The sequence below is a fragment of the Petaurus breviceps genome, unplaced genomic scaffold (genome assembly GCF_028583685.1).
Source record: "Petaurus breviceps papuanus isolate PSGF00001 unplaced genomic scaffold, PetGlider_PUasm1.0 90881, whole genome shotgun sequence".
NCBI classification, from domain to species: domain Eukaryota; kingdom Metazoa; phylum Chordata; class Mammalia; order Diprotodontia; family Petauridae; genus Petaurus; species Petaurus breviceps.
The window spans coordinates 16,767,445-16,788,672 of record NW_027187369.1 but is presented as its reverse complement, the minus strand read 5'-3'; the positions used below and the strand labels follow the sequence as shown (position 1 = coordinate 16,788,672).

At 39.0% G+C, this 21,228-nt stretch overlaps 1 pseudogene; it reads left to right on the top strand.

The window, feature by feature from the left end:
- Positions 1 to 16,422: 16,422 nt before the first annotated feature.
- On the top strand, positions 16,423 to 17,857 carry LOC138150625 (secretory carrier-associated membrane protein 3 pseudogene; annotated as a pseudogene).
- The last annotated feature ends 3,371 nt before the right edge of the window (positions 17,858 to 21,228 follow it).

The window sequence follows — 21,228 nt, the reverse complement described above, 5'->3', positions numbered from 1 at the left end:
ACTGGCCATTTGGTTTTTCTGTTTCTTTTAAAAATCTAATTAATGACATATTTTATTACTGTTTAACAAGTCAGTCAATAAACATTTCTTAAGCACCTACAATGTGGCGGGCACTATGCTTATCACTGGGGATACAAAGGTTAAAGACAGTAAGTAAGTCTAGTGACTTAGACTATAAGTAGGACCTTACAGTCTAAAGGAGTAATAAAATGGAAACAATTATGTACAAAGAAGCTATATACAGGATAAATTGGAAATAATCAATAGAGAGAGGGCACTACAATTAAGAAATATCATGAAAAACTTCCTGTAGAAGATGAGATTATATCTTGAGCTTCAAAGAACTGAGAGAAGTCAGGTATAGGGATGAGGAGGGAAAAAATTCCAGGAATATGTAACAGTCAGTGGAAATGTCCAGAGGTAAAAGACAAAATGTCCTGTTTGAAGAACAACAAAGAGGCCAGCATCAGGGAACTGAGGACAACATGCTGAGGTGTAAGGTATAACGATGGAAAGGTGGGGGGGATGGAGGTTACGAAGGATTTGGAATGCCAAATAGAGGATTTTGTATTTTAGCCTAGAAATACCAGGGAATCACTAGAGTTTACTGAGCAAGGTTTGTCACGGTCAGACCTCAGATTTAGGAAAATGACTTTGACTGCTAATTGAAGGATGTGCTGGGGTAGGGAGAGATTTGTGGCAGATGACCAACTAGCAGGCTAATGCAATAATCCAAGCATGAAGTGATGAGAATGGCAGTAGTGGCAGAGAAAAATGGTGTATGTGGGAGATGTAACAAAAGTAAACCTGACAAACATTGGCAACACAATGGATAGGGGGGATGAAAGTAAGGAATCAGAGATGACACCCACATTGCAAACCTTGGGGACTAGGATCATCGTGGTGCCCTCAATAGTAATAAGAAAGTTTAGAAGGAGCAAGGGTCTAGAGGAAAGACAATGAGTTCAGATTTTGAACATATTCAGTTTAAGATGTCTATAGGCCATCCAGTTTAAGATATCCAATAGGCAGTTAGAGATGTGAAACTGGATGTCAGCACAGAGATTAGGATAGGATAACTAGATTAGAGAAACATTAGCAAAAAGATAAGATTCCATGATTAGATTCAACAGTTATATCTCTTTGGAGATCACCAAACAAAAGACTATAGAGGGAGAAATGTAGAGAGCACCTGAAAGAGTCTTGTGGAACACCCACAGTTGCATGGTATAACCTGAATGAAGATTCAGCAAAAGAGAAGCAGATAGATAGGAGAACCACGAGGCAGCAGTGTCACAAAAACTGAGGCATGAGAGAGTATCAAGAAGAAGGTGACTGACAGTGTCAAAGCCTGCAATAAGGTCAAAAAGGATAAATGAGAAAAGACTGCTAGATTTAGCAATGAATTTGTAACTTTGGAGGGCATAGCTTCAGTTGTATGATGAAGTCAGAAGCCAGATTGCAGTGAGTTAAGACACTGAGAAAAAGGAAGAAGAGATACCTAATGTGGAGGGGTTTCTTAAGGAGTTTAGCAGCAAAATGGAGAAGAGACATAAAATGATGGCTAGTAGAGATGAATGGACCTTTTTAAGAATGAGGGAAATATAGGCATGTTGGTAAGCAGTAAGGAAGCAACCAGTGGTCACAAAGAGATTAAAAATAAGAGAGTGATGAAAGGGCAGTGTGCTAGAAAAGAAAAGATAGAATGGGATCTCTCATACATGCAGAAGTCTTTGCCTTGACAAGGAGAAGGACCACTTCTTCAATTGAAAATGGAGAAAAGGAAAAGATATTGGGAGAAGGCATCTGGGTGATGTGAGATGCAAATAACAGTGAGTTTGCTTAAGTTTTCCTATAAAATATGAGGTAAGGTCCTCAGCAGAGAGGGTGGGGGCATGGGAAGTCATGGGGATTTTGAAGAGGGATGAAAATGTTTGGAAAAGCTGCTGTGATTAGTGGGATAGTGAATTATTTAGGAAGGTATAAAAGGACTGACTTGCAGCAATGAGGGTTGAGTTGAAGTTATATAACAAATTTTAAGTGAATTCAGTCATAGTGATTTCTTGATTTTATGTAACTTTGTTCAGCATATGTGTAAGAGTGAAGGAAGCTGACCATGGAAATACTCCAAAGCTGAGGCTGGGCAAAACACAACTGGTGATTCAATAAGGAGGTAAGTGATTCAAGAATACACTGTGAAAGTGATCTAGTTCACCAAGAGGTCAAAATGGGGAAAGAAAGTATATACAGCTAGTGTAGGGTTGATGGTCTGGAAAAAAACATAGAAGTCAAGAGACCAGAGGCCATGGTATGAATGAGGAGTAGATAATGTCAAATGGTTAAACTGAGTACCTGTAAGGTTAGAGTACTTGAAGGAGTATCAATATGTATACTGAAATACCCCAAACTCATTGAGGAAAGAAGGGGAGTGTCCTGGGGATCATTAACAGATATCAGAATTCCATATGGGTGATAGATGTGGATTGAGCAAACATCTAAAACGGAAATATTACTGAGTTATTGTGGTAAGAAGAAACCATGGAAGTGGCAACAGGGAGGAAAAATTATTATCTCAATTTCCCTACCTCAACAGATGAGTTAAAGGATAGCCATTGTTGGACATGGTGGCCAGAGAGCCTGAGACATAGCTCAGTGAAAGCTGGAAAATGGAGGAGTGGCAAAGGAAAAGATTTAAGATGAAACCAAGTTTGCTGCCTATGAAGCAGGCATTCTAGAGAACACTTTGGAAGGGGTGACCAAAGTGAGATACTGAGGGGGATGAGAGCATTAGAAACAAGAGATATGGCAGTGGTGAACAAGGGAATGTGATTTGAAATGATGACTGCCAGGAATTCAGGATCAATAGGATGGGTCAAATATGACCAGGGGAGAATGTTAATCATCGAGGAAAGAGCTCTTCATTTTATTAATTCAATAATTTTTTTACTTTCAATTTTGTTAATCTCTTTGATTTTCAGATTTCTATTTTGGTGTTTAATCAAAGGATAAAAATTTCTTGGTTTTCTAGGATTTTTTACTTATATGCTCAATTGATGGATGGTCTTTCTTTTCCTGATGAAAGCATTAAAGAATAAAAACTCCTTAGGAATAACTTGGTTATAGACTAAAAATATAAGTATGCTTTCTCATTGTTGTAATTGTCTTTAAGGAAATTGTGTTTTGTTCTAGTGATTTATTCAACACCAATTGTTTGGGATTGTTACTTACTTTAAAATTAATTTAAATTTTTTAATTAAATTGGTTTATTTACTTTTAGTTTATAACATTCAGTTCCACAGTGCCTTGAGCTTCAAATTTTCTCCCCCTCCCTCTCCTCCCCCTCACCCCCATCATGGCAGCATGTACTCGAATACAGGATCTACAAATACCTTAACATTAATCATTAATCACGTTGCAAAGGAGGATGGAACTATGGAATGATCAGTGAGAAAGAGGGGAAAAAAAAGACAAGAAAAAGAAACACAGCAAGTAGTTTGTTTCAGTTTACATTCAGACTCCGCATCTCTTTCTCTGCATGTGGGTATCTCTTTCGATCATGAATCTTTTGGCATTGTCTTATAACCTTGCATTGTTGAGAGGAGCCCAGTCTACTGAGGTTAGTCATCACAAATAAGTTGTGTCTGTGACTGTGTACAGATTTCTCCTGGTTCCGCTCTTCTCGCTCAACATCAGTTTATATAAGTCTCTCCAGGTTGTTATGAAGTTTGTCTGCTCCTCATTTCTTATAGCACAATAGTATTCCATTACATTCATATACCACAACTTGTTCAGCCATTCGCCAATTGATGGGCATCCCCTTAATTTCCAATTCTTTGACACCACAAAAAGAGCTGCTATAAATATTTTTACACATATGGGTCCTGCTCCCACTTCTCTGATCTTTTTGGGGTATAACCCTAGAAGTGGTATTGCTGGGTCAAAGGGTATGCACTTATTTATAGCCCTTTGGGCATAGTTCCAGATTGCTCTGTAGAATGGCTAGATCAGTTCACAACTTCACCAACAATGCATTAGTGTTCCAATTTTTCCACATCCTCTCCAGCATTTATCATTTTCCTGTTTTGTCATCTTAGCCAACCTGGTCGATGAGATGGGGTACCTCAGAGTTGTTTTTATTTGCATTTCTCTAATCACTAGTGATTTAGAACATTTTTTCATATGCTTAGAGATATCTTTAATTTTATCCTCTGAGAATTGCCTGTTCATATCCTTTGACCATTTATCAATTGGAGAGTGGCTTGTATTCTTATAGATGTGACTCAATTCTTTGTATATTTTAGAAATGAGGCCTTTATCAGAGACATTGGTTGTAAAGATTCTTTCCCAATTTTCCACTTCCCCCTTAATCTTGGTAACATCGGCTTTATTTGTACAGAAGCCTTTCAATTTAATGTAATCAATATTATCCATTTTGTATTTTATAATGTTCTCTAACTCGTTTCATGATGAAGTCTTCCCCTCTCCATAGATATGACAGGTAAACTATCCCTTGCTTTCCAAGATTATTTACAGTATCAGCCTTTATACTTAAATCATGTACCCATTTTGACTTTATTTTGGTATATGGTGATAGATATTGGTCTATGCCCAATTTCTGCCATACTATGTTCCAATTTTCCCAGAAGTTTTTGTCAAATAGTGAGTTCTTATCCCCAAAACCAGGGTCTGGGGGTTTATCAAACAATAGCTTACTATAGTCCTTGACTTCTGAATCTCAAGTGTGCCTAATTTATTCCATTGATCCACTCCTCTATTCCTCAGCCAGTACCAAGTAGTTTTGATGGCTGCTGCTTTATAATACAGATTAAAATCTGGTATGGCTAGGCCACCTTCCCTAGCATTTCTTTTCATTAATTGCCTCGATATTCTGGACCTTTTTTTCTTCCAAATGAACTTGCTACTATTTTTTCTAGCTCTACAAAGTAATTTTTTGGTAGACTGATTTGTATGGCATTAAATATGTAATTTAATTTAGGTAAAATTGTCATTGTTATCATATTAGCTCTAGGCAACCATGAGCAATTGATGTTTTTCCAATTAGTTAGATCTGACTTTGTGTGAAAAGTGTTTTGTGATTGTGTTCATATAAGTCCTGGGTTTATTTTGGCAGGTAGATTCCCATATATTTTATAATGTCTACAGTAACTTTAAATGGGATTTCTCAGGGCGGCTAGGTGACGCAGTGAGTAAGAGCGCCGGCCCCAGAGTCAGGAGGACCTGGAATCGGTTCCGGCCTCAGATACTTAACACCCACACACAAAAAAAATGGCCGTGTAACCTTGAGCAAGTTACTTAACCCCAATTGCTTAAAAAATGGGATTTCTCTTTCTATCTCTTATTGTTGGATTTCATTAGAAATATGCAGGAAGGCCGAGAACTTGTGTGGGTTTATTTTATATCTTGCAACTTTGCCAAATTTGTTTATTATCCTTAAGTAGTTTTTTTACTTGATTCTCTAGGATTCTCTTAAGTATATCATCCTATTATCTGCAAAGAGTGATAGTTTAGTCTCTTCTTTGCCTAATTTGATTCCCTCAATTTCTTTTTTTTTCTTATCAAAGGAGCAATTTGCAACACAATTTTATTGAAAATACTTGAGTACAATATTAGAGGAAATAACAGGAAATACATTTTGTAGCAGTGACCTGATCAACACAAGCATCACAAACAATAAAATTAATAGCTAATGAAAGATATGGTATAAATACTTACTGATTGATATGACAAACTTTTGGGGTGAGCAACTTTGGTAGGATCATGGTTCCCTAGTCATATTATTTGGGAAATGACACAAGCTAGTTTTACATGCATGTAAGCAGAATTAGATGTAAATGAAAGACTTGGCTTGTTTCATTTACTATGGGCCAATCTAGACAGATCCACCAGAAACAGAAAACCTAAAAATACCAGTATCTTCTCTTGAAGCAACATTTACAAACTATTTTGTCTTTCACATGTATCTGGTTCTACCTCTATATATGTAAACACAGCCATATTTAACATCATAAATTTATTTCAAAAAATAGGCAAAAACAAAAATAATGTTAAATAAATGAAAAACAAGATTTCTCATCAGAGCAGACTGGCTATGTAGATTTCATCCTGTTTTGTGCTAGAGAATAAAATCAGTTCTGGACATTGTCATTTCAATGGGTTTCAAGTATTCTGAATGGTAGCTATACTATTCCCACTGCATTCCAACAACACAAACATACATAACTGCACTAAATCTTTAGGGATATCTTGTAAAAGTAGCCAAAGCAGTGTATTTGGTCCCTTCTTTTAGCATATTAGATGAACTCCGAAGTCAGAAAGTCAATGCTATCAAGCTATTGTTCATGAAATCTGCACATTTAAACTTTAGCATATAGTTTTCTTGCCAGATTGCTTTGATAATAATGGAATATAAAGATCCCCCTGTATTGGCTTGGTTTTCAAATTGATTGTGTTAAAACCCAGAGCTTGTTAATCCCACTTGTGGGATGGACTTGTTGACTTGAAAAGAGAGTGCTGAACTGGGAGGAACTGGTGACGTAGATTTGGAGAGACACAGGAGAGAGGCAGAAGAACTTTATGGAAGAACTTTATGGAAGCAGCACCCTCGTGGAGGCAGAGACTGAGAGGATTGCTGAGGGCCACTTTGAATTGCCCTGGACTTTTGAGACCTGCCCCCAGAGCTGCCAAGGACTGAGGAGACATGGCTGTTTTGCTGGTACTTTGTCTGTCTGTTTTGATGTTGTTTTGCCATATTTGTCCACTGGTGAAAGACAGTCCTGTTGTTGAAGAAGTCCTGGAGAAGAAGCTGTTGGTTCAGAGCTACTGAGACTGTCCTGCAGACAGAGAGTGAATAATGTCTACTGGTGAAGGACAGTGCTGTTGTTGCAGGGGTCTGGGAACCTTTCTGTTGGTTCAGAGCTACTGAGACTGTTCTGAAGACAGAGAGTGAATACTGTCCATTGATGAAGGACAGTGCTGTTGTTGCAGGATTCTGGGAACCTTTCTGTTGGTTCAGAAGCCCTGAAGAAGGATTTTCTTGTTGTATGTTTACAAATCCTGGGAGAGGGTTTTGCTAATGTTTTCAGGGGTCCTAGGAATGTTCTGCAGACAGAGGATGAATTAATGAAGAGACTGGCAATGTATCTTGTGGCCTTGCTAAGCTTTGTCTCCCCAGGAACAAAGATTGCTGAGAACTTGCCTGTGTCCAGATGAAGAAAAGACCTCTACTTGGGTATTAAGTGCTGTGCTTAAACTTGTTGTAACTCTGGGGTAGATTCAATTGTGATCCAGGGGTGGGGAACTTTTGACCTTTTTGTGTTCTATTATTGAAAAAATGAATGTACTTTACTTAGATTGGAAACTAATCTCCATTTGAGAAGAGGGGCTTTGTGATGGACTAAATGAAGGTACAGCCTAGGGGTGGAGTAGTATTTAGAAAAGGGACTTTGTAATTGATTGAATGAATGTAAGGTCCTGGGGTGGAGTAGTACTTGGAGATTATTTAATCACACTTAGTAAATGCTGTATTTGAATGATGTCATATTTTGATCTTCTCTGTTATTAATTTGTCACTGAATAAAATGGAGAGCACCTATGCTGGTATTTTGAACCTTGGGAAGTTGCCTTTCCTTGGCATTACATTACAATTACTTTAGAATTCTCTTTTGGAAACTATTTTACTACATACAAGGATACAGTAAGACTGATGTCAACAACTGAACTGTAATTTTTAGATCTGTTAACCTGAAGTAAGATTCTTTCAACGCTAGAATAGAAAATCATAAATAATGCTGTCTTTAAAAAAAAGATAAAAACTTGGTTATTTTCAACTAAAAGATTGAAGAATGGCATTACCTACTATTAAGATTGGTCTGCATAACTGTACATAACTTTTTTTTTTTTGGTCTGAATTATTCAGACTTATTATCTAGCCAAAGTACATTAAAAAACAAGACCAGATAATGTTCAGGATGTTTTTGGGGGGAAGGAGGATGGTGCTATAGTAATATCCAAATTTCCTTTGAATTTTGAATTAGAATAAAAAGATATTAACAATCATTTTTCATCTAACAAAATATTGGTTCAGTGAGTTCTTCACTGACATTCTTGGGAATAATCTGGTATTCTAATCAAATTGTTAATATTTATCCACAAATACTTTTTTCCAGATTTCCTTTATTACTGCCTTTCCTTCAATTTCTTTTTCTTCTCTTATTGCTACTGCTAATATTTCTAGTACCAGATTGAATAAGAGGGGTGATAGTGGACATCTTTGTTTCACCCCTTGTCTTACTGGAAATGCTTCTAGCTTATCCCCATTACATAGAATACTTGCTGATGGTTTTACATAGATGCTACTTATTATTTTAAGGAAGGCTCCATTTATTCCTATACTTTGTAGTGTTTTTAATAGGAATGGGTGTTGTATTTTGTCAAAAGCCTTTTGTCTGTATCTATTGAGATAATCATATGGTTTCTGCTAGTTTTGTGGTTGATGTGGTCAATTATACTGATAATTTTCCTGATATTGAACCACCCTTGCATTCCTGGAATAAATCCTACCTGATCAAAGTGTATTATTCTCATGATGAGTTGCTATAGTCTTTTTGTTAATATTTTATTTAGAATTTTTGCATCTATATTCATAAGGAAAATTGGTCTGTAATTTTCTTTCTCTGTTTTGTCTCTTCCCAATTTAGGTATAAGTACCACATTTGTGTCATAAAAAGAATTTGGTAGGACTCCTTCTTCTCCAATTTTCCCGAATAGTTTGTAAAGTATTGGAGTCAATTGTTTTTTTAAATGTCTGGTAGAATTCACTAGTGAAGCCATCTGGTCCTGGAGATTTTTTCCTAGGGAATTCATTGATGGCATCTTCAATTTTTTTTCTGATATAGAGTCATTTAACTAGTTTACTTCCCCTTCAGTTACTCTGGGCAACTTATATTTTTGTAAATATTCATACATTTCATTAAGATTGTCAAATTTATGTGCATACAATTGGGTAAAATAATTCCTAATTATTGTTTTAATTTCCTCTTCATTGGAGGTAGATTCACCCTTTTCATTTTTGATACTTAAAATTAATTTTATTACTATCTTCAAAGTATTCAAAAAATACTATATTTAATATAATTTTCATTGCATTGTGGGCAGTAAGTGATTATTTATATAACTATATTTCTGCATGTCGGGTTTTTATAGTTTAATACATTGTAAATTTTTGTAAAATTATTAAGCACAGTTGAGAATTATGTAAATTCATTTCTATTCCTGTTCAATAATTGCTAGAGAGCTATCATTTCTATTGTTTCTAAAATTCTCAAATCCTTAAATTCTTTTTATTTGCTTGTTTTTCTATCAGATTTATCTATGCCTAAAAGGTGGAACACCGAGGCTCCCAATATTATTGTTTTAGAGTTTCTTTCTCCCTGTAATTCATTTAACTTTTAAAAAAATAATGCATAGCCATTCAGAGCATAAACATTAAATATTGATATTAGTTCACAGTCTGTGGTGCCTTGCAGCATAATCAAGTTCCCTTTATTTTCTTAAATCAAATCTGTTTAGTGATTGCCTTATCTGATATGATTGCTACCCCTGCTTTTTTAATATCAAATGAAGCATAATACATTTCTATCTAGTCATTTAGTTTAATTATATGCTAATCCTTATTTCTTAGTTTGTTTCTTGTGGATAATATATTGTTGGCTTCTACTTTCTAATCAATTCTACTATCCTCTTCCATTCTATCAGTGAGTTCATTCCATTCAAATTCAGAGTTATGATTATTGGGCATTTCCCTTCATCCTGTCTCTCCATTTTTTTCCTTTGCTCCTTATCTCTGCTTTATAAAGAACCAGGTGATGAGACTGCTTCACTCTACAGCTCTGTACTTTAGATAATCTGCTTCTGCTCCCCAGCCACTCTTCTCTTCCCTTGCTCAGACCCCAGGCACAGACTACATTTTTTTTTTAATCCTTTTAAAATCATTTTCACAATCTACCCTCTGAAGTTGAAGTTTCTTTTGCTTGTGGTTAATTCTTCTTTCTTTTTTTTTCCGCTTTTTGGAGAGCAATTGGGGTTAAGTAAATTGCCCAAGGTTACGTGGCTAGTTTGTGTGTGGGGGGGGGGGAGAGGGAGGTGTTAAGTATCTGAGGCTGAAACCGAACTTGGGTCCTCCTGACTCCAGCATTGGCACTTTACTCACTGTGCCACCTAGCCACCCCACGGTTAATTCTTTTGTGAATCGCCTCTAATTCCCCCACCTCTCTTCTCCCCTTTCCTTCCTGTTTGCCTGTTTAGTGAAATATATTTCTGTACCTAATTGTATTTGTGTATTCTTCCTTCTTTTGACTAGTTCAGATGAGAGTGAGGTTCTTGTGTTAGGTGGTCTACCCAATACCTCTTAATTGTCTGTATAGGCTTCTGCCTTCACATCCCAATTATGTGAGATCATTTTCCCTAACTTCCTCTCCCTCCCCACTCCCCAACATATTCTCCTAGCCCTCCTTTTCCATTCTTTTATGATCATCAAGAAATAACAAAACCACTCCCAGGCTTTTTATCTAATTAGACTCCTACTCCTCCCCCATAATGATATGGTTCAGAGGAGACACAGACTTCATCTCCCCATATTATCCTTGTTTAGTCCTTTATGGTTATTTATTCATATTTACCTCTTGAGTAATCATCATCATGATTTTTTTTTAATAATAGCTAACATTTACATAGTACTTACTATGTGCCAGGCATTGTGCTAAATGCTCAATAATTATCTTATTTGATCCTCACAACAACCCTGGGTGGTAGGTGCTATGATTATCCCCAATTTACAGATGAGGAAACTGAGGCAAACAGAGCTTAAGTGACTTGCCCAGGGTCATATATTTCTAAGTATCTGAAGCCTCACTGGAATTCATGTCTTCCGACTCCAGGTCCAGTGTTCTATCCACTGTACTACCATGTTTGCACTTTAAAGATTCTATGCAGAATCAGAAATGCTTGAATATCCTTTATTTCATTAAATATCACTTTTTCCTCTGTAGGATTATACTCAATTTTTCTGGGTAAGTGATTCTTTGCTTTAAACCTATATCCTTTCCCTTTTGGAATGTTGATTTCCAAGCTCTATATTCCTTTATACTGGGAGCTGCAGAATCATGCCTGAACCTAATTGTATGGTTCTTTTGGTACCAGAAATCTTTCTTTCTGGCAGCTTGCAGTAATTTTCCTTTTACCTGGAAGCTCTAGATTTTGTTGTTATAATGTTGTGGGGAGTTTTCTTTTTTTGGTTTCTTTCATGTGGTAACTAGTGTTGTTTATCTATTTCTCCTGTGACCTCTAGTTTTAAGAGACTTGTTTGAAGAGCTCCAGTGTGGAGGAACCCATTCTCTCCCAGGGAAGTCCATTCTACTTTTCAAGGCCAAGCTCCAGCTATTAGGACATTTTTCCTGATACTGAGCCTAAATTTGCATCTTTGCAACTTTCATCCACTACTCCTGGCTCCAGCTGGATCTGTTGGACCAACAGAATGAGTCTAATCACAATTCCACATGACATCCTTTCAAATACTAGAATTCAGCTATCATATCACCCAAATACTCTCTTCTACATATTCAACATGCTCATTTCCTTCAAACAGCACCCATGTGACATGAACTCAAGGTCTTTCATCATCCTTGCTGCTTTTCTCTGGACATTCTCTAGTTCAGGGCTTCTTAAACTTTTTCTACTTTTTCTCCTTCAGTGCTTCTTTTACTGTGGGTCAAGATCCACAGTCTAAGAAGGGCTACTCTAGCTTATCTATGTCCTTCTTAAACTGTGGTGCCTACCACTGAACACAATATTCCAGATGTAGTCTACTTCAGAGACTTGTGGTATGATCATCTTCTTAGCCCTGGAAGTTTAGCCCCATTAAATGAAGCTCATGCCCACATTAGCTTCTCATCAATTCCATGTCACTCTGTGATCTAATATCTACCATGCAAACTGCTACTTAACCATGTCTTTCTCATCTTGTACTTATGCATCTACTTTCTGAATCCAAGTCTAAGACTTTACAATTATCCCTACTGAATTCCATCTTACTAGATTTGTTCCATTAGTATGGCACAATCTTTTTGCATCCTGAACTAGTCAACTAGAGGCAAGCTATCTTTCCAGTTTTGTGTTTTCTGCGGATTTGACAAGTATGTTGTCTGTGTTATTGTTCAGTGGTGTCTGACCCTTCATGACCCCATTTCAGGTTTTCCTGACAAAAATACTGGAGTGGTTTGCTATTTCCTTCTCCAGCTCATTTTACAAATGAGGAAACCGAGGCAAACAGCTAAGTGATTTGCCCAGCATCACACAACCAATAAGTTTCTGAGTCCAGATTTGAACTTAGGAAAGTTGGTCTTCCTGATTTTAGGCCTGGCATTCAATCTGTGCCACCTAATCTTGTCTATGCTTTTATCTAAGTCACCAATTAAAAGAAAAGTCAAACACAGGACCAAATATAGATCCCCCTGTGGAACTCCACTATCCAGTGCAGAAGGTCTCTACCTTCTGCTATGTTGACACTGGACATAAAACCATTAACACCTATTTTTAGAGAAACAGAGAGTATTTCTTTTTGTTCTTTTTTTCTCTAATTTTCTTTTTTCTCTTTCCCTAGTTTTATTTCTGTTGCTACTCTTTCTTTCTCTATTTTCCATTTCTTCCCCTTTTTTTCTTTCATTCTTCCCTTTTTTTCTCTTCCTCTCAGTTTCTGTTTCATGAGGATAAATAGAAAGAAATCCAGAGCTGTAATAGGGGTTGGAGAAGTGACTGGCATCCTGGGATTTGTAGTTCATAGGGATGAACAAACTCTTAGGAGTGAGAACAATCAGTTTGGGACCCATGCAATATTTTTTTTTAAGCAATCGGGGTTAATTAACTTGCTCAAGGTTACACGGCCAGTTATTTCTGGGTGTGGTGCTGAGTATCTGAGCCTGGATTTGATCCAGGTTATCCCAACACTGGAGCCAGTGCTCTTACTCACTGAACCACCTGGCCGCCCCTAAGCAATTGGGGTTAAGTAACTTGCTCAAGGTTACACGGCCAGGTGTTTCTGGGTGTGGTGCTAAGTGTCTGACCCCAGATTCGATCCCCAGGTCATCCCGACAGTGGAGCTGGTGCTCTTACTCGCTGTGCTACCTGGCCGCCCCATTAAGGAAAGACTTCCCATGTGAGACCTGAGGTTTCAATGACTTCATTTATTGACTTTTTTTTTGGAGGGCAGTTGGGGTTAAGTGACTTGCCCAAGGTCACATGGCTAGTTTTGTGTGTGTGTGTGTGTGTGTGTGTGTGTGTGTGTGCGTGTGTGTGTGTTAAGTGTCTGAGGTCGGATTTGAACTCAGGTCCTCCTGACTCCAGGACCAGTGCTCTATTCACTGTACCACCTAGCCACCCCCTGACCCATGCAATCTTAAAGTATGAAAGTGGACTCGAATCATTCCCAGGAGTTTTTTAATGGAAGCACAGTGTTCATGGGAGACAGACTGAGAGGAAGGAATGGGGATAGACACCAAGAGCTTAGTGGCAGTAGTAGTATTGGAGAAACCCAGCATTAGCAAAGTGAAATTGAATAAGTAGCTCAGGGGCAACAATCGGAAGGACAAACTGAAAAAGGAGAGCTGGATTACTGCAGGGAAGAGAGAGAATGAGGTGAGTGACCAATTCTTACAAACTTCTGGGAAGAGAGGATTAGAACTGAAGTTATTAGTCATATTCACCTCTTCAAGAATTAAAGTCCTCCCCTCCCCCAAAGTCTGCTTTTTTTCTCAACTTTACTAATACTGTAATATACTCCCATTTAACTAGACATTTCCTGTCTCCCCATTTTTAATTCAGATATTAAAAAGGCCAGGAGTTGGTTGGAGATAAACAAATTTAAATTAGGACAGAGAGTCAAACCTCTAAATGTTAGGAATTTGCCTAATTAGGGGTTCATAGCTATTGAGATTGTATTAGTAACTTTTTATCTCATATAAACTCCTAAAACAGAGAAAGGGTGTTCATGGATCCTAGCAACATGATATTGTCCAGATGTTAAAATGTGAGGTAATTGTTATAAATGTGCAGGGCAGTGACCAGAGAAAAGATCCCACACTAAAACAACCCCCAGGGAAGAGAAAAGAAAAGGCCTGGGAAGGATTCCTCTGGATTCTGCCCCACCCAGCAATGAGGAAAAGCAGAAAGGAGTAAGGACTAGAAGAGGCTGGTGGACTGCAACAGCAACATCTACTGGTGTGACACAAAGAGAAAGCTTCTTTTTCTTTGTTATTTTTCTCTTTCTTTCATTTTTTTCTTCACTTCCTCTCTATTAGTAAGAGGGAAAAAAAGCAAAAGACAATTTCTTCCCATTTATATTGTCTTCTGTCAGACATCTAAAATCTATAAGGAATATGATGAACATATATTAATACCAAAAGAGAAAAAGGATATGAACGACTTTTAAAATAAGAAATACAAATTAACCACCTGAAAAATGTTCAAAATCACTAACAAAGGAATGCATATTTAAAAAATTCTGAAATATTCATCAAACTACAAAAGATGGAAAAGTTTGATACTGGATGAGCTATGAAAAATGTGGGACATTAATACATTGGTAATACAGTTGTGAATTAGCCCAACCATTCAGGAAAACGATTTGTAATAATGCAAGAAAAGTTGCTAAATTGACCCAGAGATTCTACTAGTAGGTTTTTAGAAAAGACCCATCTCAATAAATCCATGAACATTTCTTAAATATCTACTATGTGCCAGGCACTCTACTAAGCTCTGGGGAATACAAAAGAAGAAAAAGGTAGTCCCTGATTTCAAGAAGCTTACAATCTAATGGGGGAGACCACACAAAAACAAATCCATACAAATTGAGCTATATGTAATATAATTAACTGAGGGAATTAAGAATGGCAGGGAAAGCTACCAATAAAAATGAGATTTTAGTTGTTACTTAAACCAGGGAGGTCAGTAACCACAGCAGAGGAAGGACAGTGTTCCAGGGATGGGAGAAAACAAAAGAAAATGGTGTGAGACTAGATATAGAGCGTCTTGTCTATGAGACAGCCAGAAGGCCCATGTCACTGTATCAAAGTGTAAGGTGTCAATGAGTAAGGTGTAAGAAAACTGGAAAGATAGGAGGGGGTAGGTTATGAAGACCTTTGAAAGATAAACAGAAAATTTTGTATTTGATCCTAAAGGCAAGAGAAAGCCACTAGAGTTTCTTGAGTGGGGGAGGGAGACGGGGTGGTGGTGACATGAGCAGACCTGTACTTTAGGACACGTTAGTGTCTGAATGGAGAGTAGAATGGAAAGGGAGACACTTGAAGCAGGCAGACCAGAAGGCTATTATAATAATCCAGGTGTGAGGTGATCATGGCCAGAACTAGAGTGGTGGCAGAGGGTGGGGGGCTTGGGGATGGGATAGGAACTTGAGACATGTTGCAAAGGTGAAATAGACAGGCCTTGGTAAGAGATAGGATATAGGGGTGAGAAATAGTGAGGAGTCCAGGATTACCCCTAGGTTTTGAGCCTGAGGAATTGGGAGGATGATATTGCCCTCTACAATAATAGGGAAGGTCAAAGGAAAAGAGGTTAAGGAGAAAAGATAATGTGTTCCGTTATAGACATATTGAGTTTAAGATGTCTAGCAGATATTTAGTTTAAGAGGTATGAAAGGAAGTTGGAGACCTTAAGTGGGAGGTCAGCAGAGAGACTGGAGTAAGAAAAGGCACATTTGAGAGTCATCAGCATAGAGATGGTGATTAAGTCCAAGGCAGCTCTTGAAATCACCATATGAAGTAAAATATAAAGGGAGTAGCAGAGAGTCCAGCACAGAACCTTAAGGCACACCTGTGGCTAAATGATATTATGTGGAAGAGAATCCAGCAAAGGAAACAGAGATGGAAAGGTCAGATATGTAGGAGGAGAACCAGGAGAGAGTGATATCCTAAAAAACTGGGGAGAAGACAGTATTGACGAGGCAAGAGTGAGCAACAGCATCAAAGGCTGCAGAGAAGTCTAAGAGAATGAGGAGTAAGAAAAGGTCATTGGATTTGGCAACTAAGAGTTCCACAGTAACTTTGGAGAAAGAAGTTTCAGTGGAATAATAAGGTTGGAAGTCTGATTGTAAGGGGTTAACAAGAGAGAGAGATGATAGAAAGTGGAAGCAACCATTATAGATAGACTTTACAAGGAGTTTAGCTACAACAGTCAGAAGAGATGTAGTTGGTGTGAATTAGAAGAATAAAATGAGTTTTTGTCAGGATAGGGGAACCATGGGTATTGTAGGGAACAGGAAATGAGCCAATGGACAGGGAGAGATTGAAAAGAAGTGAAAGAGGCCGCTGCCGCTGCTGCCACAGAAGAGGTGGTGGAGGGGCTGAGGAGCAGGAGAAGGCTGAGCTAAGGCTGAGGCCGAGGCCAGACCTTACGACATGGCCCAGAGCGGGAATAGTGGGAACCTGTTTGCCGAACCTAGTGAGTTTGATAACCCCTTCCAGGACCCAGCCATCACCCAGCACCGACCCAGCCCCCAGTATGCCACACTCCATGTATACAACCCCTTTGAGAACTGTGAGTCATCACCTTCCTATGAGCCACCTGACCCACTGCCTCCACCAACAACCCACCCCCACCAGCAACCTTCCAGAAAACTCAGTCCCACAGAACCCAAGAATTATGACTCCTATAACACTCAGGCTTCAGCTGCAGCAGCCATGGCAGAACTTCTGAAAAGACAGGAGGAGCTCAATGGAAAGGCAGAGGAGCTGGACTGGCGGGAGAGGGAGTTGCGGAATGCAGCCCTAGGAGCCCTAGGGAGTTCTGCTATCTGACCCAACAACTGGCTTCCGCTGCCCTCATTTTGTCCTGTCCAACCCTGCTTCTTCCAAGACATCTCCATGGAAATTCCCCAGGAGTTCCAGAAGACAGTGTCTACTATGTACTATCTCTGGATGTGCAGTACCTTGGCCCTTCTTCTGAATTTCCTTGCTTGCCTAGCCTCTTTCTGTGTGACTCCTATTGCCAGTGGCTCTAATTTTGGACTCTCCATCCTCTGGGCCCTACTCTTCACACCCTGCTCCTTTGTCTGCTGGTACCACCCTATGTACAAGGCTTTCAGTAATGACGGTTCATTCAATTTCTTCATTTTCTTCATCCAGGACGTGATATACATGCTGGCAGCTATTGGTATCCCATCATCAGGATTCAGTGGCTGGATCTCGGCCCTGATGGTGCTGAAGAGCAACACATTTGTGGCTGTATTTATGCTGCTAGTTGCCTTGTTCTTCACTGGCATTGCTGTGCTGGGCCTTGTGATGCTGAAGTGGATCCACTCCCTGTACCGCCACACAGGTGCCAGTTTCCAGAAGGCCCAGCAGGAGTTTGCTGCCGGTGACTTCTCCAACCCTGCAGTTCGAACAGCTGTGGCCAATGCAGCTGCAGGTGCTGCCAACAATGCCTTCCGGAACCCATAAAATTCTCCTCCTCCCGTCCTACTTACCTCCTTCCCTAGCTGGTGCACCCTAACCTTGGCTCTGGATGAAGCTGCCTCTACTCCCCTTTCATCTCTCCCTAGGATTGATTGTGGAGCGAGACAAGTGTTTTTATTCATTGTCTCTCCTCCTCAATCTTTGTGGCAGTGAGAATGGGCCTACCCAAGAGGGTGAGGGGAACCCAGTCCCAGCTAAGCCCCACCTCCCCAGGCCTCACCCCACCCTGGGAGCCCCTGCTTCCCTCTGCTGTGCCAAGGCTAATGCTTCAGTTATTTAAATAAAGGAAAGTAGAACTTGGAAAAAAAAGAAAAGAAGTGAAAGAGTAGGGATGACAGAAAGGGCCATCTGTTTGAGGAGACGGCATAGAATGGGATCACTTAAGCAAGTGGAGGGGTTAGCCTTGGTAAGGCGTAAGGCACTTCATCATGTGACATGGGCGAAGGAAAAGAAAGTGGTAGAAGGCATCTAAAGTGATAGAAGATGAGGAAAAGGGGAGAAGAGAGAGTTCACAGCAAATGGCTTCAATTTTTTTTCTGTAAAATAGAGGCAAGGTTCTCAGCTGAGAGAATGGGGGAGGAAGTAGAGGTTTGAGGAGGGATGAAAATCTTTCAACAGAATTTGTGCAGGAGCAATCTAAGGCTGAGGTTTTTCTGAGCATAATAGACAATAAGATAAGGGGGCTAGGGCATCCCTAAAGCATAACAGTGAGGAGTTGAATTAATTCATCAAAGGATCAAGATAGAGAGGAGAGGAAAAATTGGCTAGTGCAAGGGAGAAGGCTTGAGAGAGAATTGAGGGATAAAGGGATTGAAGGTAATGGTGATGATGCAGATGAAGAGGAGGATTTTGTAAGGGAGAACCACAGGTAGAGGTGAAAAGCCAATAGTTTATAGTCAGACAAGGGGATTTCAAAATTCTTGAAGAAAGAAAGCAGTATATTTGTGGGTAATGGCAAGATCAAGAGTAAGATCATCTTTGTGTGTGGCTGGGTTTGAGTGGAGGAGTAGCTCATGGGAGATGAACAGCTTGAGTAACTGAGTAGTTACAAGGGTATCTGAAGGGGAAGCAAGATGTATGCTGAAGTCCTCTAGTACAATGGCAGGGATGGGGAAGAGAGAAAAAATTCAAGCTGTTGGCTAAGAGATCCTGAGACTGTCCTGCAGACAGAGAGTGAATACTGTCCACTGGTGAAGGACAGTGCTGTTGTTGGCGTAGTCGGCAGGATGTACAAAGCATAGTGCCTCTATTTGTTCCAGGATCCATGGCCATTTAGATTGATATTGTAAGGCCAAGGATCCTGGAGGGGTAGAAAAGAATAATGTAATGAAATGCCAAGGAAAGGCAACTTCCCAAGGTTCAAAATACCAGCATAGGTGCTCTCCATTTTATTCAGTGACCAACCAAGAACAGAGAAGATCAAAATATGACATCATTCAAAATACAGCATTTACTAAGGGTGATTAAATAATCTCCAAGTACTACCCCACCCCAGGACCTTACATTCATTCAATCAATTACAAAGTCCCTGTTCTAAATACTACTCCACCCCTAGGCTGTACCTTCATTTAGTCCACCACAAAGTCCCTCTTCTCAAATGGAGATTAGTTTCCAATCTAAGTAATTCATTTGCTCAACCATAGAACACAAAAAGGTCAAAAGTTCCCCACCCCTGGATCACAATTGAATCTACCCCAGAGTTACATCAAGTTTAAGCACAGCACTTAATACCCAAATGGAGGTCTTTTCTTCATCTTGACACCAGGCAAGTTCTCAGCAATCTTAGTTCCTGGGGAGACAAGGCTTAGCAAGGCCACAAGATACATTGCCAGTCTCTTCATTAATTCATCCTCTGTCTGTAGAACAGTCCTAGAACCCCTGAAAACATTAGCAAAACCCTCTCCCAGGATTTCTGTAAACATACAACAAGAAAATCCTTCTTCAGGGCTTCTGAACCAACAGAAAGGTTCCCAGACCCCTGCAACAACAGCACTGCCCTTCACCAGTGGACAGTATTCATTCTGTCTGCAGGACAGTCTCCAGACCCCTGCAACAACAGCACTGTCCTTCACCAGTGGACAGTATTCACTCTGTCTGCAGTATAGTCTCCAGACCCCTGCAACAACAGCACTGTCCTTCACCAGTGGACAGTATTCACTCTGTCTGCAGGACAGTCTCAGGGCTTCTTAACCAAAAGCCAGGTTCCAGGACTTCTTCAACAACAGGACTGTCTTTCACCAGTGGACAAATCTGGCAAAAGAACATCAAAACAGACAAAGTACCAGCAAAGCAGCCATGTCTCCTCAGTCCTTGGCAGCTCAGGGGGCAGGTCTCAAAAGTCCAGGGCAATTCAAAGTGGCCACCAGCAATTCTCTTAGTCTCTCTCTCTGCCTCCATGAGGTGCTGCTTCCAAAAAGTTCTTCCGCCTCTCTCTTGTCTCTCCAAATCTACGTCACCAGCTCCTCCCAGTTCAGGACTCTCTTTTCACATCAACAAGTCCATCCCACAGGTGGGATTAACAAGCTCCGGGTTTTAACACAATCAATTTGAAAACCAAGTCAATATAGGGGAATCTTTAATTGCCATTACTATCACACCAGGTAAATATAAATAAACATGGCAGCAGATATAATAACGAGGAACCAAAAAAATATACACAATGCATTAAAAAAAAAAACTCAGAAAAGCACAGGAAGCTCCCCATGAATTGATACAAAGTAAAGAAAGAAGAGTCAAAAGAATATACACAATGACTACATTAAATGTAAATAAAGACAATAGAAGGCAAAAACAATTGCAAGAGATAAACTGATAAAATGCTATTCAAGTTAAAGCATACATCAGTTTCTGTTCATTTTTTTTACAAAGGTGAAAAGTTAATATACTATCACCTTTAACTCATTTTGTGTAACAATTTTCAGGTAATATACTTAATGGAGGCTTTGTTTGGGTGTCTACTAGGAAAAATATAAGTTGCAACAAAAGAATGTATCATTTAAACATTTTAATACAGGCAAAAAGTTATATTTAAGGAAAAGAGAATGTAGTACTGTTTTATTCTCAAATACTTTGAGTTATACATAGTATATATGTATACATAAATACTATACATAGTAACTAAGTCTGCAACTTTAATACACAGATTTTTAGGTATTGTCTCTTTAACCCTTTAGTTTTTCTATTTGTATGGCCAAACACTGACTTAAACAAAGGTCTGACCTGCAAATCCATAACAACTTTAAATTGCTGAGTAAAAGGTAATCTTCCATTTCAAGAATTTCCCATAAGGTTGGTCAACACTTTCTGTTTATCAAAGTAGTTCATGCCATGAGGCCATGTGGTAAAATTCAGAAATACTGCTAAACTGATCATTGCAGACATTTTGATTTAGTCATGTCTTGTAGACAAAACCAAAGACAGCAGAATTTTAAATGTAAAAATCATTGTTAAGTATAGACCCCCTTCTCCACTATGGAGATGAGTTTCAAAGTAATGTACAAAAGAATTCTGCTATTTGGTTCCCATTTAATGTCATTATTGATGGTCCCTCCCCCCAACTGCAATATTAATTGTTACATGCTAAAGTTCAACTTTAAACTTCTGGCAAGTTGATGAATGAAAGAGGAAATGGAAAACTCTTTCTTTAATTTACAAAATCAATATTCCCACTGAAATTATATTCAACTTT